Below are 26,165 nucleotides of genomic sequence, written 5' to 3'. Positions count from 1 at the left end.
GGGAACTGGCAGAGAGAGGCTAAGTGGCTTGCCCAGAGTCCAACAGGAAATTTGTGAAAGAGCAGGGACCGGGGCCTCTAACTCCTCAGCTAGTATCCTAACCGGTAGAGCAGCCTTCCACTCTGCACCCATTTTACAGCTGGGAAAACTGAGGCACGGAAAAGTCTTACCTTACCAAGAGACATAGAGGGAGTCATTGTCAGACCCAGGACTAGAACACAGAAAATCCTGCTTCTCAGATTGGAGTTCTTTGTTCGAACCTCCTCCTCTTTCCCTCTCCATGGACTCCCTGTGGCTCAGACCTTCACCAATAAACCGCTGGCTCACCAAAGATTGTTCAAGCTTCTGCTTTAGCTTCTGATCACTGACAGTACCTGTTGGTGACCATTCTAGCATGGAGTCTTCACTCAGGGAGGGCAGGGACTGTTGTTCACTGTTTGTCCAGCACCTAGAACAATGAGGCCCTGATCGTGGCTGGGGCCTCGAGCTGCTGTCATACTACAAACAGTTACTACTCGGGAGAATTAAGGTTCTGCTCTGAAAGCCCGTTCACAGGGGAAAGGCTGACCTCTTCCATGAAGAAAGTCAGTCCAGCTGTATCAAAGGTGCACACGCTTTTGGAACAACCCTGGATGTGGTATATCAAGCAAATGGGCACTGAATAGAAAATGTACATTCTGGAAGAAATTAAGGGTTGATTATCTGAGCTGTCTCATCTCACCATGTCAGTCCCAAAGAGTTTTGTTTTATTATAAAAATATCATTGCAATCTAATCTGTTGATCTTCAGTTAGCACAGGAGAAAATAATCACACTGTCTTCTGCCAGGCTCTCGCTAAAATGCCAGGCATGCCCAGGGAGATAGTCCAAAACAAACTCTCCTGTCAAACAGCTGAGATATTTAAGCTGAGGGGAAACAGCCACCAATCATGGACAAGAGCTAATTTACATGCCATATTTTCTGAAACCTGCTTGCGGCAGAATAAGCCCCGAGATGTGGAGTTTTGATGCCTGACTTTTGTGCTTTAATGTCTCAGCCGTTTGCATTCACGTCCATTGAATGTGGCGAGCTTTATTATGCAGGGGACTTACCTTTCCTCATGTTTCCAAAAGTAACAGAGCACAGTGGGAGGAAGGAGAGACTGGTACTGTTTGTGTCTGAGGGACTCTCCTGAAGATCTGCACACAGATTTATTGCTTAGGACTCTGAAGCAAGACTTCATGGCCAGAGAAGGGAGAGGGAGAGGGCATTACTCCAATGCTGCACTGCAGGGCCAAATTGGAGAGCAGGGTGCAGGAGGACTGGAGAGCTAAGAGAAAACCTGTATTGCAGCAGGGCAGGTGAGCCAAGGAGCAGAGCACTGTGGGGAGCTGGGAGCACCAGTCAAGCTCCAGGACAGGGCTGAGATGGGGCACAGGGAAGAGCAGGATGGCAAGGAGGCTCCTGGACTTCTGCAGAGCATGGGAGCCCTGGTAATGCAGCTGGCCAGGCAAGGTTGACCATGGAGTACAGGAGACCCGCTACATGTGTGGGTGTTGGTGTCCAAGTATCAAAACAGTTCAGCCCCTAGATCTTTAACTGCAGTATGAAAATATCCAAGCCTCAGGTGCCTCAGGTGCTCATCTCAGCCTGGTCTGCGCCTGGCAGTCACTGCTGTCCTATCCTGGGCAGGTTCCTGAGGGGAAGGGGGCAGAGCTGCAATCCTGTGGGAGAGGTAGAATCGCTGCTTGTGAACCTGGCGGCATCAGCGCAAGAGAGAGAAGAATCTGCCTTTGGGCCACCCCACTTTCCCCTCAGTAGCTCCTATCCTGTAAACCCTCCTATGCCCCGTGCTTTCTACTCAAACAGCCCCACATGGGCCGCCCCTGCAGTGCTCGCCCCAAAGGTGAGCGTGAAGAAGCAAGTCCTTATATCAAATTTCTCTACTGAGGCCCCGATTCTGCAGACAGGCCCATGAGTACATTTACTCACCAAGTAGCTCCACTGTTCAGTGGCACAACTCACCTGAGCAATGTATTCACCAGCGCTTTCAGCTTGAGGAGACTGGGATTTCCAAAGCTGCTGAAGGGAATTAAGCCCCCAAAGCCTGCTGCAGCCAGGAGCCTGGTACTCTTTGGGGTGCTAGAGACATAACAAAGACCGCACGGAATGGGGCAGACCGTACAGGCTGGGCTGTGGACAAGCCGTACTGGGCAGACATGACCCTGATGAGGTGACGGGAGCCCTGTTCATGCCGAGAGTATCATTCTCCTCTACCAGAAGCAACAGCAGAGGCCAGAATGCAGCCAATGCCCCAGGGAACCGACAGGCCCAGAGCTAGCTGACTAAGGGCAAAGACTGTTGGTGATTTATTCATTGCTACGATATTTTGCCTCTCCAGAGCTGGACACGCTGTTCTACGCCCTCTAGGGCTGTAATGCAGCCTGGGAAATCCATGCCGCAGCACTATCATCAACCTGAGAGAGCAGCCAGCATGGGCATGTCAAAACACACCACGTGCACACTCACCCACATGCTCCACCCAGCACACCATACACACATGCCTCACATTTAGACAGACGTGCATGCTTCGCAACAACCTGCGTTTCTGCACAAGAGGTGGAAATGATCATTAATGCAAGAGGAAAACCTTGGCCATGTCAAGATGTGTGTGAAGTTTACACAAACAACCTTAACTCTGCCCCTGCCTCCCCCGTGCGTGGTACACATCTGATGTATGAGAGCCCACGGGGGAGTAGGGCTGCTAGAGTGGGATGTTAGACTCAGTCAGCAGCCACAGTACAGGGTGCAGGAGGAAGACTGGGCCCTCTGGGTGGGGGCACAAGAGGGTTGCTGCAGGGCTGTATGTGGAAGCCAGGGGGAGCAATGGAGTTTCTCAGGACCTTGGCAATTAACTGGAGGAGGTGGCGGTTTCCAGTCCAAGAGCCATAAGCAATGGCCACACGCTGCATTACAGCTCTGGGTTTGCAGGGAGTGAGCTATGGGTTTGTGGCCCCTATTGAAGTGTGGCGGAGGGCTGTTGGTTTGGTGGCCCGATTGCTTGGTGTAACGGTGCCTTGCGCAGCAATGAGGTATTCCCAGGTGTAGTTTGGTTTGGTGGTGGAACCAGAGCACCCACATGGCATGTTGTTGATAGGGACTGATGGTGGGGAGGGGTCAGAGTAAAGGGGGTTTATAATAGCAGAATTGTGTTAAAAAGCCAAGATGGAAGGCAGTGTGGGCTAGTGGACAGAGCACTGGATTGGTACTTTGGAGACCTGGCTTCTATTCCCAGCTCTTCCACTGGTCTTCTGGGTGACTTTGAGCAAGTCACAGCCCGTCCTTGTGCCTCAGTTGTTATGCAGACAAAACTACACAGGATCATTTTACGGGACAAGGCAAAGATGCCATGTTTATTATGACAACAATTTGATCTATAACCACTAGCTAATAGAGAAGGAGTACTTGTGGCACCTTAGAGACTAACAAATTTATTAGAGCATAAGCTTTCATGAGCTACAGCCCACTTCATTGGATGCATTTCGTGAGCTATAGCTCACGAAAGTTTATGCTCTAATAAATTTGTTAGTCTCTAAGGTGCCACAAGTACTCCTTTTCTTTTTGCGAATACAGACTAACACGGCTGCTACTCTGAAACCTGTCACTAGCTAATACCTATACACACACTTAAATGTTCTGCAGCTGCTAGATAGTTACCAGTCCTGAATGTAGCTTAAGTTCGTGGCTTGGGTTTGTAGCTTGTGGTGGCTAACTGGCCAGGAAAGCTGGGCACAAGGAAGGGCTGGGTCTCTGTTGGGCATGCACCAATGCCCTTCCATGTTGGCAGCAGAATGTTACCCTCCAAAGTCTTCCATCTCACCCATCCTTTTTGTAGGCTTTAGTTTGAATCCAGAGTCTATAGGTCTTGCTGTGTCACACTGCCTCTGGGTTCGATGTGATTGATCACCCGCCAATTGCAGACATGACTTTCATCCTGGGTTTGATGTTCCTTCAATTGTACCTTTGTTCTTTTCTTTTTAGGGTGAACTCTTCTTGCTTTGTCAGGGCTGTTGTCTGCATCTTCAGCCATTGGTGTTTACACTTTATTTCATCAGGACAGGCTGGAGTTTGATTCCATCATCCATACATACCTCATTCACACATCTAATAAGATACATCAGGGTTTTGCAAAATGGAGTGAGCACTTTAAAATGAAGTTTGAGTTACAATATGGACAAGTATAATGAATGGCAAACAGTAAGCAGAAGTTACAATGTTGAAATAGTGCAAGTTTCAGTGATTTAAGCAGCAATTGGATTGAAAGTGAAATTTGCAAGGCCAGCTGGCTGAACAGCTATATCTTAATTGTCAATTAGTTAGTTATTGGGGTGACCAGTTTTATGAATGAATGTTGTTTCATTGATAATAACTTTACTTATGAACAATTTCATTTATCAGTTCTACACAGTTTCCCCTAATGTAAAACGGGGATAATGATCCTGACCTCCTGTGTAAAGGAACTTTGAGCTCTACTGCTGATAGGAGCTTGGTATTATTATTAACAGTGAACTGACTCCCATTTGCTACTTGGGAGGTTTATTTCCTCCCCCACATGTAGCTCTTGACAGCTATTAGCACCCAGGCTCCTGTCACTGCTCTCCTCCAGGCATGAATTCACTCCCCTCCAGCTCAGCTGAGACCAGATCACGGGGCATAGGGATAGGCCACATGCTCCAACAGGGCACTTCCATGTCTGTGTGAGACGGACCCCACTAGTACTTATACCCCCACGGACAGAGAGACCCCTCCGGCATCACACCCCAGTGTTCCCCCGCCTCTTGGTGCTCTTTACCTGTGAGGCTTTCCCAGCAACAGCCTGGATTGGGGACTCCCATCCATCTCTGACTAATCTGTGTGGTGAGAGGGTGACAAACGACCTTCTCCAGATTATCTGAAAGATGTTTCACTGGAGGCCCGGCAGGCTTCTCTTCACTGGGATAAATAACTTTACTCATCCCCTGCAATAACGGGCCAGGCCTGCTTCGTTAGGGGAAGGTGACACCTGGAAGAATTCAAAAGCCCAGGCAGACAGACCTGAAAATGCAGGTCCCCCTTCTTCCCCATAAGCGTGCCTGGAGTGCTGAATGAGACAGCATTGCTTTGCACATGGTTAGCGCCCTTCCGGCCAGGATCTCAAAGGGCTTTCCCATCAGGATTGAGCCTCTGTGAATTGCCTGTTTTTATCCCCATGTCACACCTGGGGAAACTGAGGAACAGAGAGGTTGATTGACTTGGCCAAGGTCACCAGGGAAATCAGTTGCAGAGCTGGGACTGAAACCTGTGAGCCCTGGTGCCTTGTCCCTTGCACTAAGCACTCGACAGCCTTGTGTTTCACAGCACACACACACACACGTCAGATAAAAACATAGAAACTGTTGCTGGCAGGTTGCAATGTTACAATACATTAGGGCTTAGAATTCAGAACAATAACCCCAAAACAGAGAGAAAGACAAAGCAGACTGCTTGTATGGCAGAGAGTCACAACTCACACCACCTTATGCTAGGCAATTCTTTACAGACTGACTACTCCTAGATCCAAGCTTTGCTACAGAACCCACTTGTCTGCAAGCAGGACCAGGGCCCCCCCCCTTTAAAATGATAGCTTGCAATTCCAACACAGCTGTACGCCACAGACAACATCCCCACCACGTCAAGAGCCAAGGAGAGTGCAGCGGAGGTCAGAGAGCAGGAGGAGGAAAGAAGCTAACAAAAATAATCTATGAGGAGTTTGCTCCCCCCAGTGTGCCTAGCTCACCTCTCACAGGCAACCCTCCAGTAAAAACACCACCGAGCAGCCCAGGCTTCATGAGCAGCCCTACAATAATAAAGCAATGTTATGGGCATCGTGGAGAAAAACAGTTTCCGGGGGGAACAGATTTTAATTCCAGACTTCCAAGGGGTGAACAGAATGAAAAAAACAAACACTTAGATTTTTGGACCATTGCTTAGGGAGGCAGTACAGTCTAGTGGATAGCGCCCTGGGCTGGGCGTCAAGAGACCTGTGTTCTAGTCCCACAGAGCTCCTGTGTTATCTTGGCCAAGTCACTTCCCTTTGTCTGTCCTTCCACATTTTGTCTATTTCAGCACTTTGGGGCAGGGACTGTCTTGCTATGTACTAGATTTCATGTGCTGCTTCTAGGTGTTACTGGAATGCAGATAATTAATACTAATATCTTGCCAGAACTCTTTGAATATCTTGTTGGTATTTCCATTAAAACTCTCTATTTTTAGATTATAAAAGCCATCTGTGACTGAAATCTGGCAAGCATCCAGTCCAGGAGCAACTGTTTATTTCAGCAGTTCGCACTGTACCAAAACCACAAAGTTTTATAAGGTTTTAAGCTAGTCTTATCAAGAGGGAGGAAGATACTTTCCCTTTGTTGATTTTCCAGCCCTACCGTTTTCCGAGCACAGAATTTTATGCTCGTGAACAGATTGTATCTGTCCTTTGGTCAGTGTAAACAAAGGAACAGAAAGATACAAAGGAGCTATTGGGAAACATTTCTAGAAGGCTAATTGGTACGTAAGGCTGGAGTTTTCAAAGAGGCTAAGGCAGGAGCCCAACTTCCACTGAATTTCCCACAAGCCACATCTTGAATTAAAGAGCCAATTTTCCCTAGCTGGCAAAGCAACAGACTCCTACCCTCTGTGGCTTGGGCACTGGTGATACACTCACCAGTCGGTTACAACATCAGCTCTTTGCTGTGTATGAGCGCCTCTTTGGATGGTGGTCTAAAATTTAAATTACCTGTATTTACAGCAGCAGAGTTTTCCGTCTAGGTCACTGTTTGGCTGGTTCCCATGCTTCTAATTTGCATGGGGATCTTGAAAGCCAGCGCCAAGGGGTTATCATTAAAACATTTCAGTACTGCTTCCTTGTTCCACAGGAACAATCACAATCAGAGCTAGCATGTGTATGTCTACCTGAGTTGGGAATTACACCTCCAGCTCAAAGCGTAGGTATCCTCATAGCGTGGGAGCTCTGTTCCATCTGTGAAGTATTACTGCTTGTGGTTAGTTTTGGGAGACAGTCACTTTTGGGAGGCGCTCTTGCAAGCAGCAGGGGAGTTGGCCCCAAGAATTGCCTCTAGTTACAGAGATGAAATCAGAGAGCAGACTTGCTCCCTAGGGAACAGGTATCGGAATTTTGGCTGAGATCTCTGAAAGATGGGGTTGGCCTGCCCGCCATTTGTGATCACCTCTGTTCCAGGATAGCTGTGTCTAGTGTACACCAATTACACTAAGCGTATCCCCAGATTCTGCCCCACTGATCTCTCCTCCAATAGGAAAGTGACCTGCATGGCCCTGCAACCTGCTGTCACTCAGTGAAGGGGTGACATTAGCTTACATTCTGCACCACCTCGCACCCCAAAGGTCTTTACATTGCAGGATTTTCTAGTCCAGTGTTTCTCAACCCGTGAGTAGTGACCCAAAAGTGGTTTGCAGGAATGTATCAAAGGGTCACAAACAAACTTTAAAAATAGATCATAGTTTGCATATGTTTCACTGCATGTTAACACTGTGCATACCCAGGGTATTGCCACCCTTATTTCTGCGCTCCTGCTGGCGACAGTGCTGCCTTCAGAACAGGGTGGCCCGAGACCAGCAGCAGCTGGCTGGGTGCCCAGCTGTGAAGGCAATGCTGGCATGGTATGGTATTGCCACCCTTAATTCTGCGCTGCTGCTGGCGGCGGCTTTAACTTGTTATTAGTTACTATTCCTATGATTAGTACATGTACTGGGTAATAAGTATTTTGGGACCAAAATACTTGTTTTCTACTTAAGCTATTTTCTGGGTCGGGACTGGCCACCAACGTTTATAAATGGATCCTGGTCCAAAAAAGGTTGAGCGCCACCATTCTAGTCTGTGTGAACAGCACCTGGCACAATGGGGCTTCAATCCAGATGAGGGCCCCTCAACATGTCCGAGATATAAACACTAAATACCAGTAACAAGGATGATGTTGGTATGGAGGCGCTCCGTGCTAATGCCAATGTTAAAACTCTGAGCATATCTAGTGTGAACTCAAGGAACGCTAGTCACTGCTTCCCCACCACAGCACTGAGGATGCCACGTCCACCTCCTCTATTAGAGGCTGCTGGGGGTCAGCACAGTCCTTGGTGCATCAACCTACTGTGTGTCTGTGCCTCAAAGGCCCCTCGAGGGCCCCACAGGGTGTAGGTTTACTGGCATATATGAATGCTCCAGCCACCTGCCTCCCTCACTGTCCCCTCCAAATGAGCTTGCTGGCGCTCCCCACACAGCGAAGAATTGAAGCAATTGAGGCGAGGCTCAAGCAGCACCGTTGGATACGTTCTCCAAGGCAGGTATCTTGCTGCATCAGAGCCATGTGCTCTGTGCACCAGCGCAATGACGTCTTGCCTCACCACATGGGCCTTGCCTAGCCCCAGCTGGCACGAAACTGCATCCAAGGAGCAATTGCCCCCTGCCAGTGGGTATCTCCCGGCACTGCCCCCAGGGCTCTCCTGGCGCCATTTGCCTCCATGGGCTTTTCCTCCAGGCTGTTCCAGTAGCACATGTTGAGAGTGCTGGGTGCATAATGATCGCCTCTGATTCCTTCACTCGGCTCCCTCCAACCTGACTGTGCTGGGTTTGCAACCTCCCCTCCCTTTTTCTGATTTACACAATTTCAGTAGCTGCTGTTACATAATCTGTTCAAAATCCTCCTTGCACTCAGGGCCATGCTGAGCAGGGGAGGGGTTGTCTGCTCTGTACACTGACCTGAACGTGGCCAGAAACATATGGTGGCATGAAGGGTCGATTTCCATCCTGCCCTCAGGAGGTGCTCTGCCATGCCTGGGCAAGGCCCCATCACAGCTGGGGGATAGCACCAGGCAGATACTGGCGTGGGGTGCTTAGGGGTTCATATTGCTGCATAGCATTAAATTCATGGGTAGCGTGGCAAGGCACCTTCTCAGTTTCACCTGCCTCAGCTGTTTTTAGCCTTGGTGAGATGGGCTGGGGTAAAATGGCCCTTCTAAGATGCACAGAGGCAGTCCGCTCCTTCTCCCAGCCAGGCTTTTGGGCTTGTTTTTCTTCCCTTAGGGGAGGGAATACAGCCCGAGGCGAGGCTCACTGTCTTGTGGCTCCTCACCTACTAGCAGCTTGATTCCTTCTCTCTCTCATCCTCTCCTCTTCTCCCACCAGGGGAGGGTTTAAAAAGATCTCAGGCAGCCCTTAGTTCGAATCAGCTGATCCTAACTGACCTCAGGGAACTCCCTCTCAGCTGATCCTAATTGATTCGCTGGTAACCCCTTCTCAGCTGAACCTGATTGATCTGTAGTTACCCCTCCTCAGTTGATAGGGAGGAGGCCCTTTCAACCTTCTGGGACTGTTTTCTACCACCCCCACCCCCCTTGCAGCTGTCTGTCCTGAGTTTATCACAGAAAGAAAAAACAATACATAACCAGACTAGCTCTGATCACATTAAGAATAGCTCTGCCTCTCTCGGAGGGCCTTAAGCCCAGGTTCTCAGAGACATTTATGGGCTTTAGTCGATAAACAGATCATCCTCCATCATGGAACTCCTTTGCCAAACCCCACTCCCGGTGCAAAATTTGCCAGGATGCTGGTAAATGAAACCAAAGCACGAGAACATACTGGGAATCTGCCCTGAGCCAGCAATCAAGGACTAGCAACCAGTGCCCAAGACAAGTTAAAACACCATTTGTATTGGCAGAGTTGATCCTCTGCTTGAAATTAGGTAGACTACTAACACTCCTGGCTGGGTTGTCTGAGCCCAGGATTTAGAAGCGTGGACTCTATTGACTGAGCTAAAGGATAAAGTCTGTGGCAGTGACACACTTTGAACCACTATCCAGAGCCATGTGGCTTTTCTTGCCTATGCCAGGGGCTTGCACCAGTCCAGCTACATTAATGGCTCGTTCTTACTTCAGACAAGGCTAAAAGGTTTTAGCATCATGGTTGGGACCTAGGGCCACATGAGATCAAAGCTCATTAGCTGTGATGGTCACAGTGCCTTAGACATGCGAGGGATTGGGCTAGCAGTGCCTGCTCTCTGACTGTGAAGGGAGAGAGGGAGGGAGGGAAAGATGCTCTGAACCTCCTGGGAACTGGGCACAGGCGTGTGGATGAGAGCTCAGAAAGTGGGTTGTCTATGTGCCCACTTCTGTTCCGGGACAGGTGAACAGAGAATCAGTCAACCAGCTCCATGAAGAAAATACCCAAATTCCACATCACTGATCTCTCCTCCAATGGCAAACTCACTTGCGAGGCCCTGACAGCTGCTAATACACGGCAGAGGGGCAAGAGTCAGCCCAGGGTATTTTAAATTTGTCCAGCACCTTCTGCTGCCACTCTCTCTCTCATTCGCCCAAACTCTGTTTATCCATCAGTGTCTCATATACCCTCTCTCCCCATTCACAGTCATCCCTCCACAGCGGCTCATGCCCCAGGATCCTGGTTCTATTCAGGGCCAGCTATACCAGAGCCCAAGTTCACAACATCTGTTCCTGCTGCCGAGTATCACATTGTGCCTCTGAATCCAACTGGGCTGGGTCAGAACAGATGTGACCACTTCCCTGACCCAAACAGACAGCTGGACACATGGCCATAGTCATCCACATCTCTCCTTCTGTCTCCAACTCCTATCTGACTCTTGCTAACTCTGGAGCTGACCCAAAGCCCACTGAGGTCAATGGAAAGATTCTCTTTGACTCCAGTACTGTGGTTTATTGAAAACTGTGTTAAACTTGTAAGCTGTCACTTTAAATTCCAGGGGGTTTTGCAGGCAGGAGGCTCTGTAGGCAAGCGCATGACCTGGGCATAGCATAGTCAGATCTGCAGAAAAACTGTCTTGAGTAAAGTGAGGTGAATTGTGCCTCTGTTTTAGGGAGCAGCCTGCTTTGTCTCACTCTGGTTTGGGGCTCTTGGGTGTTTTCGGTCTGAATTCTAAGAAATAGAGCTGTGCTACATGGCAACCTTCCAGCAAGAGCATTCAATGTTTTTATCTAACTTCTCTGTGTGCGTGCTGTGAACTTATATATGCTTGTATCAGGAATATAGTTATTTATCCACTGCTGTCCAATTACTATTTCTGTCCATCTGTTTCAGTCCATCCCTCTGTCTCTCTCACTCTGTCTCCCTCTGCCTTGACCCATCTCTTCCTCTCCCCTGTTTCTACAGAAGCAAGACGTGAGGAATTATTTGGCTGCAGAAGATATGAGCTTTGTTGTTAAGGGCAACCGAATTTCAATAGCTGCTCTGGAACAGCTGCCCTGTCACTCGACAAAGCTGCCTGTTGTCTTGGAACAAAGTTCCATTATTCAAAAACTTCTGGCAGAAACATTGTGCAGCCCATCAGCCATGCTGATCTAACCTCCAAATGCATGGAAGGGAAAGAAAAGAAAGGTATGTGGTTACAGACACAAAAGCCATTTAAAAACCAGAGCAATGGAGACAGGCCTTTGAGAGAAATGATTGTGGGACAGCTTTAAGTGGCCTCCAAAAGATGGCCTCCAAAGCAAGCCAGGAAATCCTAGGGCCTGTGAGGGGCGAAGGGACCTGTCCTGGGGCAGTCTCTCTGGGATAAGTTCGCAGATGTGCTGCTGCCGGGGAACCCAGTCCAGTCTGCTTCCCACCATAAGGCCAGTGCGGGGAGCAGGGGGTCGTTTGGGGAAGATACCACACAGTTGTCTCTCAGGAATTGGATGGCTCAGCACTTGGGCTCTCCCTGGGCCTGGCTCAGACAGGGATTGGGAGGGGAGTGAACTGGCTGAGGTTCAATGCACACAAGGCAGAAGCAATGGTGATGTTTGGGGAAGCATGCAGAGATTGTGGTAGGTGGAGCCTGCCCCAGGAGGCGGGAGCTTTGTCGGGACACCTGAGTCTCTTGATTGCACCCTGAGGTGGGCCAAGGGGGCTAGAAATGCCTTTGCCCAGCCGTGTTTGGCATGACGCTTGTTGCCATTCCTGTTGGCCAATGCACGGTCCCCGGCAGTCTGGGCTGGAGCAGATCTAGCTGGTGCAGAACGCGAGCAGTGCTCCCCAGCTCCCCGAGCAGGGTGCAGTGTTTCTCCAGAGCTGGCTCTCCCTTGGGGCCTGGCTCTCTCCCCACACACACAGCTCAGCCGCTGCACCTGGGCTCCTGGATTAGGAACGCTGGGCTCTGGGCCAGAGAGGTTCACTGGGGGGTCCCAGAGGGCTTCAGAGCTGGAGATAGTGGGGGGCTGAGCTGAGAGAAAGCCTTGTGCCTGATCTTGGCAGCCATTTCCCCCAGCCTTGCAGCAGGTCTCCTCTGCCCCATCGGCATTTGGTCACCTCCCTCCTCAGGAACGCACAAACCGGTTCTCCGGGCTTTCAGCAGGCTTTGTGTTCCAGCAGCGCGCTGGCTGGCCCCAGCTCTGGCTTCTCCACAGGACCCTCATCCCTGTCAATGCTCTCCTCCACTCCACACTCTGGACCTCCAACCAGGAGTCTCCCTGTCTCTCATGACAGCTCCTGCTCTACCCCAAAGCCTTGCCCTCTGTCCCCCCGAGAGTGGTGTGCCGGGGCCTGCAGAACAAGCTGTGGAATCTGTGCCAGAGGGGCACCAGGAGCCCTCCCCAAACATGGCAATCAAACCAAAGAACAGGTCCTGAGCGACGGGAAAACTCCCCTGGAGCCTCGGACGGGTGTTGGATCCAGCCACAGAGAGTTATAGGTCATTGCAGGCTCTCCCACCCCAAAGCTGTGAGCTGAAGCAGCCAAGTGGTTCCACCCCAGAGAGCAGCACCATTGAGCATGGACTGGGGAGTATGTCTGTGTGTGTGAGAGAGAGACAGAGAGAACGCAGCAGCAGACAGTCATCCCCCTGTCCCCCCTCCCCGCAAAGAGCTGCTTTGGTATAGCAACATTGAAAGCTAGGACCCTCAATACCTGCACACACGCACACACACACACACACACACACACACACCGATGCTGACAAGGTGGTGCCATCTCATGGGTCGGACAATGGATTGGGACTCAGGAGACTTGGGTTCGAATCATGACTCTGCCACTGACTTGCTATGAGCCCTTGGGCAAATCACTTACCACGACACCTGTTGCTTGAGACAAGCTTTGCTTTTCCAGTAAGCCTCTCTGCAGACAGGGCCCGCTTTATAGATGTTATGGCCAAAAGGGTCCATTGTGGTCACCTAGTCTGAGCTCCTGCGTAACACGGGCCCAGAGAACCTCCCCCAATAATCCCCGTATCCTGCCCATACCTGCCGGTAGAGTTAGCGCAGATCTCTCTGATGTCAGGAGGGAGAATCCCTCATGCCCCTCGCTAGGCTGTGCCCACGGTTCATTGCCATTGCTGGGCCCCAAATTTCTACTCAGAATTTGTCTAGCATCATTTCCAGCCCCTGGAGTTTGTTCTGCCATGTCATAAATATAAAGGGAAGGCTAACCACCTTTCTGTATACAGTGCTATAAAATCCCACCTGGCCAGAGGCAAAACCCTTTCACCTGTAAAGGGTTAAGAAGCTAAGGTAACCCTGCTGGCACCTGACCCAAAATGACCAATGAGAGGACAAGATACTTTCAAATCTGGAGGGGGGGAACAAAGAGTTTTTCTGTCTGTGTGATGCTTTTGCCAGGAACAAATCAGGAAGGCAGCCTCAGATCTTCTGTTAAGTTAGTAAGTAATCTAGCTAGAAATGCGTTAGATTTCCTTTTGTTTAATGGTTGATAATCTGTGCTGGATGGAATGTATATTGCTGTTTTTGTGTCTTTTTGTTACTTAAGGTTTTGCCTACAGGGATTCTCTATGTTTTGAATCTGATTACCCTGTAAGGTATTTACCAACCTGATTTTACAGAGGTGATTCTTTTACCTTTTCTTTAATTAAAATTTTTCTTTTAAGAACCTGATTGATTTTTTATTGTTCTTAAGATCCAAGAGTTTGGGTCTGTGTTCACCTGTACAACTGGTGAGGATTCTTATCAAGCCTTCCCCAGGAAAGGGGGTGTAGGGCTTGGGGGGATATTTTGGGGGAAGACATCTCCAAATGGGCTCTTTCCCTGTTCTTTGTTTAAAACGCTTGGTGGTGGCAGCATACAGTTCAAGGACAAGGCAAAGTTTGTACCTTGGGAAAGTTTTAATCTAAGCTGGTAAGAATAAGCTTAGGGGGCCTTTCATGCAGGTCCCCACATCTGTACCCTAGAGTTCAGAGTGGGGAAGGAACCTTGATATGCCATTACAGATGCCTCCCTGGATCAGTGGGAGAAAGGGCCAGGCTGCGCCCCTGCCTTCAGAGAGGCGCAAGAACACCCCCAGTATGCTCAGACCCACCTCTGGGCACAGTCCCATTGCCTCTGCAACATCAGCTCCACCATCGTCTCTGCTGCTTGTGGGGTATGAGTACCTCCCAACTCGTGTGGGAGGACATCTCTGTGCTCGTGTAACCCACACACCTCCTGGGGGTGCTGTTCTGTCTCATCCAGTGGCACCAAGACCACTTACAGAGAGACATTTCAATGAGTCTGCTCTACAGCCTTGGCTAAAAAGCCAATCGGCTTTTAGTTCATGTGGTAGCGGCTCATGCAGGGATTTCCCTAGACCCCCCCCAGGGAGTGTGTACACCTCCCCTGAATTTCCCCAGCACCCTCCCCCACCCCAGTTACATGCAGAGCTGCCAATTTAGTCCTTGGTTGGAAATTTGAATTGAAATTGAAACATGAATACACACTTTAAAAGCATCTACAGTATATGAGAAAAGACTTGTACCTGAGAAAGCAGAATGGGTTTGAAAAGTCTGAACAAAGACTAGCTTTCTCATACAGCTGGTATTTATGACAATTTCAAATTATTATTTATAAGCAAGGTCTGACTGAGCTCTCCCCTGACAGCTAGTGATGAGCCAGGGGTGGGTGGAAAGGCTTCAGGACCAGAGTGTATTTACATGAACTCACCTACTCTACCTAGGTATCCAGCAGACAGAGCCATGCTGCCCAAGAGATCAATTCTGGCTGGTGTTTGGGTTACAAATCACCTAAGTATTAAATGTGGGGGTTATGAAATCCTTGTTATCCTTATTGTATGAGTAAAGGGCAGCAGAACTGTACCTACCCTGCCTGAATGAGGGGGTCTCCCTCCGGGCTTAATTTGTGCTAGGGCTTGCTAGGGCTGACCCCAGCACCTCCAGGCTTGGCAGTGAATAGCCCAGGGACTTCTGAGCTTGTCACATCAGTTGTGAAAGTAACAAACTTGCTTGAGCCCCGGCACCTCTTTGGTTACAAATTAAGCCCTGGTCACCAGCAAGTGAACTGCACTCCTCAAGCAGGAGGTTTGGATGCCAGATCCCAGTGAAGAGAGAGAGGGGAGGCACAGGTGTTTGCTTGGTGGGATGGGCTCTGCCTAAGGGTCACAGGCACTATTTGATCTGCCCTTCTCTCCTGTTTAGAGAGAGCTGATTAGGCTTCATAAGTGATCACTAGAGCTGAAATCACTGATCATCAGGTCTAAGTGCTTAGACCGGCTGTGGGACAGTGTTTCTGTGGAAGAGACAGCCCAGCCTGCACTAGCAGTGAGATTCCCCCCCGAGAGCTGAAATCACTGAGAGCCAGTGGAACCTCAAGAGACCGACTCCCAGAGGTCACAGTGGCAGGAGGTAGCAGAAGGTGACAGTGCGGGACATTGGGGACAAAGCGGTAGAGTGAACGGTGGCACGACAGCAGCGGCCAGAGCATTGGACTGTGTTTCAGTGAGTTCACTCCAAAATGCCAGATTTGTGACTGGGAAACTTCTATAAATATCTTTCCTAGTAGGCCAAGATTTTTGAAATGCATTATTTGCCAAGGTCATTATCTCACATCATCGCTATCTCAGGAGGTCATTATCTTGGAGAGTTTCTGTACTAAACTTTTTTAGTATTATAATTATTTTTATGTAAGAACGGCCATATTGAGTCAGACCAATGGTCCATCTATCCCAGTATCCTGTCTTCCAACACTGACTATTCCAGTGCTTCAGAGGGAATGGACAGAACAGGGAATCATCAAGTGATCCATCCTGTCGTCTACTCCCAGTCTTTTAATCTCTCCTCCTGTGGAATCTGTTCCACACCCCTAATCATTTTTGTTGCCCTTCTCTGGACCTTTTCCAATTCCAATAGATCTTTTTTGAGATGGAGTGACCAGAACTGCATGCAGTATTCAAGATGTGGGCATATCATGGATTTATATAGCAAAAGTGGAGGAGCTTGGTTTGCCAGACTGACCAGCTAAGCCAATACTGACAACCTATGTGAAAAGGCTGCAAAACACCATGCCTCTGGACTGCATCAACATGCAGAAAGCCTTATAAGCCAGTCACTGTCAAAGCCAATTTTAGAACTTAATGAGGCTGTTATGAATGCTGGAGACACAACTCAGTTTATGTGAACCAACAGGGCTGTTGCACCATACTTTCTATTTAAGCAAGAGAGACCACATACTACAAACTGGAGGCCAATGTGAAGTGCATTGTCACTTGTTAATCCTGAAGTTGGACACTGGTTTCGAACAAGACCAGCAAATGCTCCCTATCTTTCTGAAAAAACTCGGCTGACTCGCTAGAAGCATGTGGTGCAACAGTGAAAGACTCAGCAGTTGAAAAAGTGAAGAACTCTCTCACCATAATCAAAATACGTGCATACATGGCTGATGAAGCTCCAATGCAAATAGGCATCAAGTATTAGTCATTGCGTATGCTATCTTGATGTCCACTGCAGGCCAGTAGATGCATTCTAGATGTTCAGATTATAGAAAACGCATCGGCTGCATCTGTGAAATCTTAAAAGAGTTAAATGATTGTAAATTGAACCCCAAAAGAGATGGCTGCTTGTGCATTTGATGGAGCTGCAAACTTCTCTGGAAAACATGGTGGAGTACAAGCTTTGCTCAGAGAAAAGTGTAACCCTAATCTCTCCTATACACACAGAGGCCATCTACTCCAGCTAGCACTAGTACAAGCTGCAGAATCTTCAAAAGACATTAAAAAGCCAAAATTTAATGGCTTTTTTTATACTCTTTTTTTTTTTTTTTTTTTTTTTTTTTTTCAACAAGAATCCAAAAGGACTGAACGTCTTGGAAACAAATAGAAGATACACTGGGATTGAAGTTCAAATTAGTCCAACCCGGGAAAACCTGCTGGCTTTCTCATGAGCGATTCTTGGCTGTTGTCTTAAAATTACTGCAACCGTTATTACTGGCTTTGGAAAGTATCCACCAAGATAGGGCAGATCTAAGTAGTGAGGCTGGTGGACTACTTTTGTTACTAAGTTCACAGAAGACTATCTTGTAAGTCTACTGTTGAAACCACTTGGGTCATTAAACAATGTCATCTGGTCATCTGCTACAACAGTAGTAGATCTTTGTCCAGCAGTAGAAGCTACCCATGGATCAATCAGAGATGTCCATTGAAAATGTACTGGAAGAAGCAGACTTTAGTCCAGAAGTTGACTAATGAAGGTCCTTATATTGACTCCTTAAGTGAAGAGGATAAGAAGTGATTGTTAAGCCAGCTGAAAAAGTACACAGACTTGATTCTTACAAATCTACAACAGAGATTTCTGGATTCTACTCAACCTCCATGTAGCTTTTACAGATCCCTGTCCTATAAACCACCTATAGTTAAGTGGAGTGAGACACTACCAGCAATAGGGCTGCCATGTGATCAGGACAGAATAGAGAATTTTGAACACAGAGTGGAATATCATATGACAAACAAATGAAGTTTTATCTTCAACTGCTTTATCATCACTAGTGGTTCGACCCAATCTTTGTGCTATGTTTCCTGGGATGAATGAAGTAGGAATACATCTCTTGCTACTCCCAGTCACGACAGCTACAGCTGAGCGTTCTTTTTCTTCATTGAATAGAATGTTGTGTTCCGAAAGAAGTCGCTTTCTGTCTGATCATGAGCATATCATGAAGGACTGGAAGTAACAGACACACAAGAAGATACGAAAGAGTGCAAAATTAAAACAAGAAACCAAGACGGATGTAGATGTCGTGCTTTGTAGAAGGCTTGAGTAGCCAACTGTAATTTTTGTGATGATTTTAAAACATGAGTTAAATCTAATAAAATGGTTGTGAAACATTTTTCAGTTTTTACTATGGTGCCATACAGCCCACCTTTGCCCTCATAGTCTCAACCCTAATCGGCCCTCACCCCCACTAATTTTAATTTCTGCCGAAAACACTGGGCTCATGCACTAAGCTTTAGAGGTCCCAGGTTCGATCCCACTTGCCAACGACTGGGGTCTGTCAGCATTACACAAGCTCACATGCTAAACACAGCAGTGCAGCCATGGCTTTAGGAAGGGCTAGTCACGCTGAGTGCTCTCCCATCTGGACCCCTAGAGGCTTGCTTGGGCAGTTACCCCGTCCCACCGCCCATGTGGCCATGGTTACACTGCTATTTTTAACGCACAAGCTTAATCAAGGCTAGCGTGGGTGTTGCTACCCAAGCTCGGATCACACCTCCAGCGCCAATGTAAAGGGGCCCCTTATGATGAATCCACTCTTGTTGGGCCTGGGTCAGAGCCGGCCTGTGAGCTCCCCCTGGTGCATAAAACAGGGACTGCCAGTGACCTACGGTAAGTGCTGTTAAATGTACCGAGTAAATACAGGGAAAGAACTAGAGAAAAATACCAATATTCCTCAACATCTGTCAGTTGCAGTGATCATAGGGATTACTTGTCACAAAATGGATAAAACATTTTTGATAGCAGTGTTCTTTTTCCGGCTGGTGGTGTCCCTCTGACTGCTCTGCCTCAGTTTCCACACCCATAATGAAGCTAACTGTAGTTCTGTCAATCAGATAAACCCTGGGCTCACTTTGCAGGTAAAAAGGTATTTTTCCTGGTCCTGTAAACTCAGCCTGGCATCTAAGAGCCAAGCTGGGGTCTTGTCATCTCATGCAGCAACCCCGTAACAGAGGATCTACACATTAGGTTAGTCCCTTTGTGACACGTGACACCGAGGTGTCAGTGCATTTTCACAAGTGCAGCTGATTGGGCCTTGGCAAACCCATCTGTTGTTGCTGCACAAGCAGAAATAGACTCCAGCTCCCTGTCTTGTAGCTGTGTTGGCCCTGCAGGGAGAAGAGGAGTAAAAAGGAGCAGTGTAGCAACCTCGAGGGGTGCATTTCCTGCTCATCACCCCACAGTGAGGACAATAAACACGTCTCCCTTCTGGTGTCTCATAGTGTCTAACAACACAAGCAAGTGGCAAACTTAGACAATGAGGAAGAATCCTGAAAATCTGGGGGATTGATGTGGAGATGCAGAGAATGGCAAAGTTCAAAGCTGCAGTGACACCAGATTGTGCAACCTCCTTTGCAGTAATAATAGACTAACAACGAGGCAGCACGTTTCATACAGAGGTCTTCAGATGCACTTCAGCATTTCACCATCCACAGCTTAGAGAAGGGGAAACTGAATCACAGAGTACTGATGCCAATTTCCCCAAAGTTAGGCAGCGAGTAAGTGCCAAGAATAGAACCCAGGCATCCTGACACCCATGCCGCTGTCCCACTCATGAGACCACACCACCTCTCTCAAGGTTCCTGATGCTTCAAATCCAAGAGAAGTGGACACTACTAAATACTGAACAAGTCAACCAAATCTGTATCCAAACATTTCAACAACTACAAAGTGGCAGGAGACAACAGAACTGCAAAGCGACCACCTGCTAACAAAAAAAAATTGAGCAAAGTTCTACAATCCACCGGTAGAGGGCAGCAGCTGCCAGTATATATTTGATTTGTCTCTTGAGGAGCACCTGTACTGTGCCCCAGTCTCTCTCAGTGTGTGCACACAGGAGCTCTCCCAAATCAGACTGGCTTCTCTGCACTGTTTATCCTGTTTCTGGTCACAGGAAATCACGATGTTACAATCGCAGATATGCCAGATACAAACCTAACGACACCCTACAAGAGCTACCACAGCACATGGCTGAGTGATGGGTTTCAGCCCCAGGGCCAGAGTCTGGATTTCCTCCGCAGTGAGCGAGAGCAGGAGTCAGCCCCTAACCTGCAATATCCCAATGGAACAAAAGACAAAGCAGCTGAGCTCTGTTCGAAGGAGTATACACAGGAGAATGAGATCCTGGGCCAGAAGATTCCAGAGGGATCGGCCTGACAGCAGGATCCCTCTCACTGACAGATCATGAAAATAGACTGAACACCATGGATTCATAGAATGGTAGGACTGGAAGGGATCTTGAGAGGTCATCTAATCCAGTCTCCTGCACTCATGGGAGGACTAAGTATTGATTCTGGACCATCCCTGACAGGTATGTGTCTAACTTGCTCTTATAAATCTCCAATGATGGAGATTCCACAACCTCCCTAGGCAATTTATTCCACTACTTACTTAACTGACAGGAAATTTTTCCTAAAGTCCAACCTAAACCTCCCTTGCTGCAATTTAAGCTCATTGCTTCTTGTCCTAGCCTCAGAGGTTAAGGAGAACAATTTACCTCCCTCCTCCTTGTAACAACCTTTTATATACTTCAAAACCGTTATGTCTTCCCTTCTCCAGATTAAACAAACCCAATATTTTCAATCTTCCCTCATAGGTCATGTTTTCTAGACTGTTAATCATTTTTGTTGTTTTTCTCTGGACTCTCTCCAATTTGTCCAAATCTTTCCTGAAATGTGGCACCCAGAACTGGACACAATACTCCAGTTTATTTGAGCATAAACTTTCATGAGCTAAGTGAGCTGTAGCTCACAAAAGCTTATGCTCAAATAAATTTGTTAGTCTCTGAGGCGCCACAAGTACTCCTTTTCTTTTTTTGCGAATACAGACTGTGAATAACACGGCTGCTACTCTGAATACTCCAGTTGAGGCCTGAGCGGAAGAATTACTTCTTGTGTCTTGCTTACAACCAGAGCCCTCCGCAGATACAAAATTTGTATTCTCATCTGATCCGCAAACATGGTTTGCGGATATCCGCAGATTTGCAGGGCTCAATTTACAATACTCCTGCGAATATATCCCAGAATGCTGTTTCCTTTTTTTGCAACAGTGTTACATTCTTGACTCATATTTAGCTTTGTGATCCACTATGACCCCCAGATCCCTTTCCGCAGTACTCCTACCTAGGCACTCATTTCCCGTTTTGTACATGTTCAACTGATTGTTCCTTCCTAAATGGAGTCCTTTGCATTTGTCCTTATTGAATAAGGACAATAAGGATGAGGATCTAGAATATGACAATGCTATAAGCAGGGGTTATGCCCAGCCTGCTCTAGACACAATCCACAAACTGAATCCCAGCTCACCCTTTTCCTCAGCGTGGCCTCTGTTAACACAGAAATTATAACAATAGCAGAACAAAGACCAGCTAAGACCTTGCACCCAGCCTTGGCTGCTCTTACAGTTCCTCCCTCAGAACTGCTCAGCCCCCACCCTAGATCCTCTGTCTAAAGACCACACTCACCTTCCTTTTCTCCAGGTGGGGTAATGAAAGTTGGCAGAATCCAATTAACCCTTTTTCAGCAGGATTATCATCTGCTAACAAGGGGGGGAGGGGGTTCAAGCAAACAATGCCAGCCTGTTGCAAGTTATGTTGCAAGCTAGTGCACAAGACTGTATTGCAGTGGTCCCCAAACCCTGTAGGGGGTGCAGAGGAACATTTGGGGGGAGCACGTGGGGATGCAGAAGTGTCCAGGCCAGCCCCCATGGGGGAGGGGGAGGGAGCACCACCTGGCCCTGTTATGCCCCCAGCTCTGCTCCTGGACCCTGGCTCCTGGCTTGGTTGTGGCTCCACTTCTGCCATGGCTCTAGCCTTGATCCCAGCCTCAGATCCCAGCCCTGACTCTGTTCCAGCCCTACTTCCAGCTGCAACCCCATCCTTGGCCTCTGGTTCCTGGCCCGGCTACAGCCCCAGCCACAGCTCCAGCTTCAGTCTCGGCCCCCAACTGCAGCCCCACTCCCGGCCACAGCCCCAGACGCAGCTCTGGTCCTGGCCCCTGCCTCCCAAGGTGGCACAGACAGATCACATTACGGGTAAGGGAGGGCGCGACATAAAAAGTTTTGGGATGACTTCTTTATTGGCTGAGATTAATAGCACTGATAATAGTTCTGTCCAAAATAGCTGCTTGGTCAGTGACATTTACTGATTTACAAACAGGCTATTGACCTGCCTCACTATCTCAGTAGCTGAGGTCCTGTCTACACTAGAAATGCTTTTTGGAGTGCAATGAGGAGCAGCAGCTTGGACTAGACCAAGTCTGTATTGTGCCTTTACTTTCTTCTGGGATTCAAAGTCTGATTTCTAAGGGTAGGACGGGCAGCAAAAGCAGTAGGAGGAGAAGCATTAAGACAGGCTGCTTTTAGGGGACCCCAACCCCTCGGGGGGTTGAAAGATTTTTTCCTTCCCTTCCCTTCAAAGATTTTTATTTTTATGAGCTGGCCAGGGATGTTAATTCTGCTGCCACCCTTCAATGCTAACTGCAAAGACACATGACTGACAGTTTGGAGCACCAGTAAAACACACAGCACATTCCAGATGGGCCTGAGCTGCCGGACTCTGAGCTGGAGCTGGATTAAGAACAACTCAAGGTTTTCCAGACTATCCAGAAACACTAGCTGGGTTGTGTTTAGATAAGGGTCTGGCACAAAGGCTCTCTCTCCAATGTAGATCTAGTCATCTGGGGCTAGATTTGGAAACCCTTGTTCACAATGTCAGTCTATTGGTGGACTAATGGACAATTCAACATGAATAAAGGTGCTACATTTTAACCTTATATATGAGTGTGTGTGTGTGTGTGTGTGTGTGTGTGTGTACACACATACACACACAATCACAGGTTATTTTTGTTCTTTTCAAGCAAGCGTGAAATATTAATACCTTTGGAATTGCTAAATGTCTGCCTAATGGGTATTTCACCTCCACAAACTGTATTAATTATTCTTGTGTTTCCATATTAGATGCTGGGTTTACCATAGGGCTGGACCCAGCACCAGTCACACCACCTTGATTAGTGTGTTTCCACTAATCTGGGGCTACAAGTCTGGATTTGTGAGTCTGGATCCCTGGCTTCCCAAAGGGAAGAGTGGAACAGAGAGGAAAAGGGAAACTACCTGGTAGGAAATGAATTTACACAGTGATTTTTAAAAAATATGTTGATGAAACTTTGAAAAAAAAAAACCCTCTCCTTTCCCTCCCAGAACCACGAAGTCAGCTGAGATAGAAGAATACAATTCAAAATGTGACCCAGTCACTTCTTCTGCACTGACCCACCAGCCTATCAGCCATGCAAGCACACTCCTCTGGGCTCTACCAGCCCTAACTTTGCCTGGAAGGTTAACAATGGGTGCCCCGCCATCCCCGAGTCCCTTTGAAGCATTGCCCTGTGATATCCAGCCCCTCCTCCATTGAACAGTCATAGAAATACAAGCTCTGCTGTCTCCGAAGTGACAGAGTACACATCAGCTTGTTGCAGAGTAGCAGCCATGTTAGTCTGTATTCGCAAAAAGAAAAGAAGAACTTGTGGCACCTTAGAGACTAACATTTATTTGAGCATAAGCTTTCGTGAGCTACAGCTCACTTCATCGGATGCATTCAACTTGTGTGATTCAACATAGGATCAGCACCTGCCTTAATATCACAGCACTGAGATATATTGATAGTGAACGCCAGGAAAAGTGAGCGTGAGTAAGGAAATTGGAAACAATAGGTTACATATAAAACACAATCACCACACGCTTTCTAGAGACAGAATTTAGCAAGTTAGTCTCTTGTTTAAAGACTCTAATCTTACCCAGAGCCACTTCAGCAGTGTCTTCAACCAAGGTTGGCTGAGATCCTGTCTTCATGAATGTAAACACACTGCTCATTTATTTAGACTAAGGGGGTATTTTCTTTGCCTCCTGCTTATATCCCTAAAGTTCATTGGCTGTATCCAGAGGCAATATAACCCCTCCCCTTGGCTGGTTTTCCTGTGGGCCGCTGCCAAGTTGACTTCACATCTCGTTGATGACTTCATATGTAAATGGGCATCCACTGTGTTAGCTTACAATGCTTAGTTAACAGCCTGACAGAGAGACAGCTGAATAACGATCTCGTGTCTGACAAAAAAACGGTTTCTCCATCTCTGCTGTGATATCGAATCTAAAACTGTATTTTTGGTATATATACCTAACTCCGTATATAGCATGTTTTACATACATTTCACAATGCTATCAATTGCTAGCGCTACCCCAGCTTTCATTTAAGGCCTCACAAGACCAGAATGTTCAGACCAAAAATTAAGACACTCCTGTAACCCCCTTGCCCCATGGCATTAAAGGGCTTTTGTGGGAATTTCTGATTGTGACCCTTCAGAGAGGATTCTGTTCCCATCAAAGGTGCAGCCCTGCTCTGCCATTCTACTTATTACCAACCTCCCAGGATAACTGGGTCTGCCCAGCTCATTAAAGTAAAAAACTGCTGGTTTCTTAGGGTGGCGGAATGATCTTGCCCACAGAGGAGCAGGGAGGGTGAGGAGGGAGGGTGTGGCAAAGTGCACATGCTGCTATGCACCTGTTCATTGCTCCACAGTGGGGAAGGTAGGAAATCCAACCGCAGCTAAAATAAAGGGTGACCAAAGTCAGGTGGGGAAGTGGACTCATTTCAAGGCTGATAAAGAGTGAGTTGATTTGATTCTGGTTTCATTTTCAATGGGAGAGTCTCATATTTTTAAAAAAGAAATGAGGCTGTGAATAAGAGTGAAGAGGGTGTTAAATGGTTGCCTGAATGATGGTCACACGAAGAGGAGCCCTTAGTCTAGTAACAAGATGGGTATAGCCTGAGCAGCTGCAGTGCAACCTTCCTCTGTGTTGCTCCACTGAAGTTGCTCAAGCAACAAGTACTTTGTCCAAACTGTGGGAACTACCAGAGGTACTAGGATGGCTCCTCAATATGCCGACCTCTTCATGGGCCACCTTGAGGAAGAATTTCTTGACAATGCACCATGAAACCAATGATATACCTGCATCAATGATATTTTCATCCTCTGGACAGACAACCTAAACTCTCTCAGATTTCCACCACAACTTCAACAACCACCACCAATCCATCAAACTCTCTCTAGATCATTCCCACACTTTCATTTCATTTCATTTCATTTCCTGGATATAATGATCAACTTCAACAATGAAATCTACAGACAATTATACACAGGAAACCCACGGATCACAACACCTACCTTCATAGATACAATAATCACCCCAAACACACCAAGAAATCTGTTATCTACAGACAGGCACTCAGATACCATAGAATATGCTCCGAGGAGGAAGCTGAGGTTATACACCTTAACACACTTAACCTTCACTGAACATGGACACTCCACAAGAGATGTAGATTGCATTATGGAATAGACCACCAATTGCCTGCTTAAATAAAACTCCCTCTGACTGCATACCCCCTAGTTGTCACCTCACACTGGAACCCATATAGGCTATCAAACAACTACAACCCACACTTGATGCAGCCCACATCCTGAAGATATCTTTCCTGAACCCCCTCTTCTGGCCTTCAGACAGCCCCTCACATAGGCACCGACTCCATGGGTGCTCGGGACTGGAGCACCCCCAGAGAAAAATTAGTGGGTACTCCACACCCACTGGCAGCCAAGCTCCCCTCACCCCGGCCCCACCTCCTCCCCTCCCGAGCACGGCATGTCCCAGTTCCTCCACCTACCTCCCAGCGCTTCCCGCCCGGCTGCCACCAAACAGCTATTTGGCAGTCTTAGCACACTCCAGGAGGGAAGGGGAGGAGCAGGAACATGTCGCACTCAGGGGAAGAGGTGGGGCTGGGGCAGGGATTTGGGGAAGGGGTTGGAATGGGGGCAGAGCAGGGGTGGGAAGAGGCGGGGCGGGGCCTCATGGAAGGGGTGGAGTGGGGATGGGGCCTGGGGCAGGGGGGAGTCGAGCACCCATGGTAAAGAGGAGAAGTTGGTGCCTATGACCCCTCAGCCTCTCCAAGTTCATCAGAAGCAAGCTCCTCACAGACCAGGAAACACCATCTTAAAGCAGCATCAGATGCTGTCAGAACAACAGATGCAAAACCTGTAAACATATATCCACTGCTACGATGACCAACATGCCCAACAAGACACCTTTCAAGTTCCATGGGCCCTA

The sequence above is a fragment of the Dermochelys coriacea genome, chromosome 16, assembly GCF_009764565.3.
Source record: "Dermochelys coriacea isolate rDerCor1 chromosome 16, rDerCor1.pri.v4, whole genome shotgun sequence".
In the NCBI taxonomy this organism is placed as follows: Eukaryota; Metazoa; Chordata; order Testudines; family Dermochelyidae; genus Dermochelys; species Dermochelys coriacea.
Note: the sequence above shows the minus strand (reverse complement) of the source record.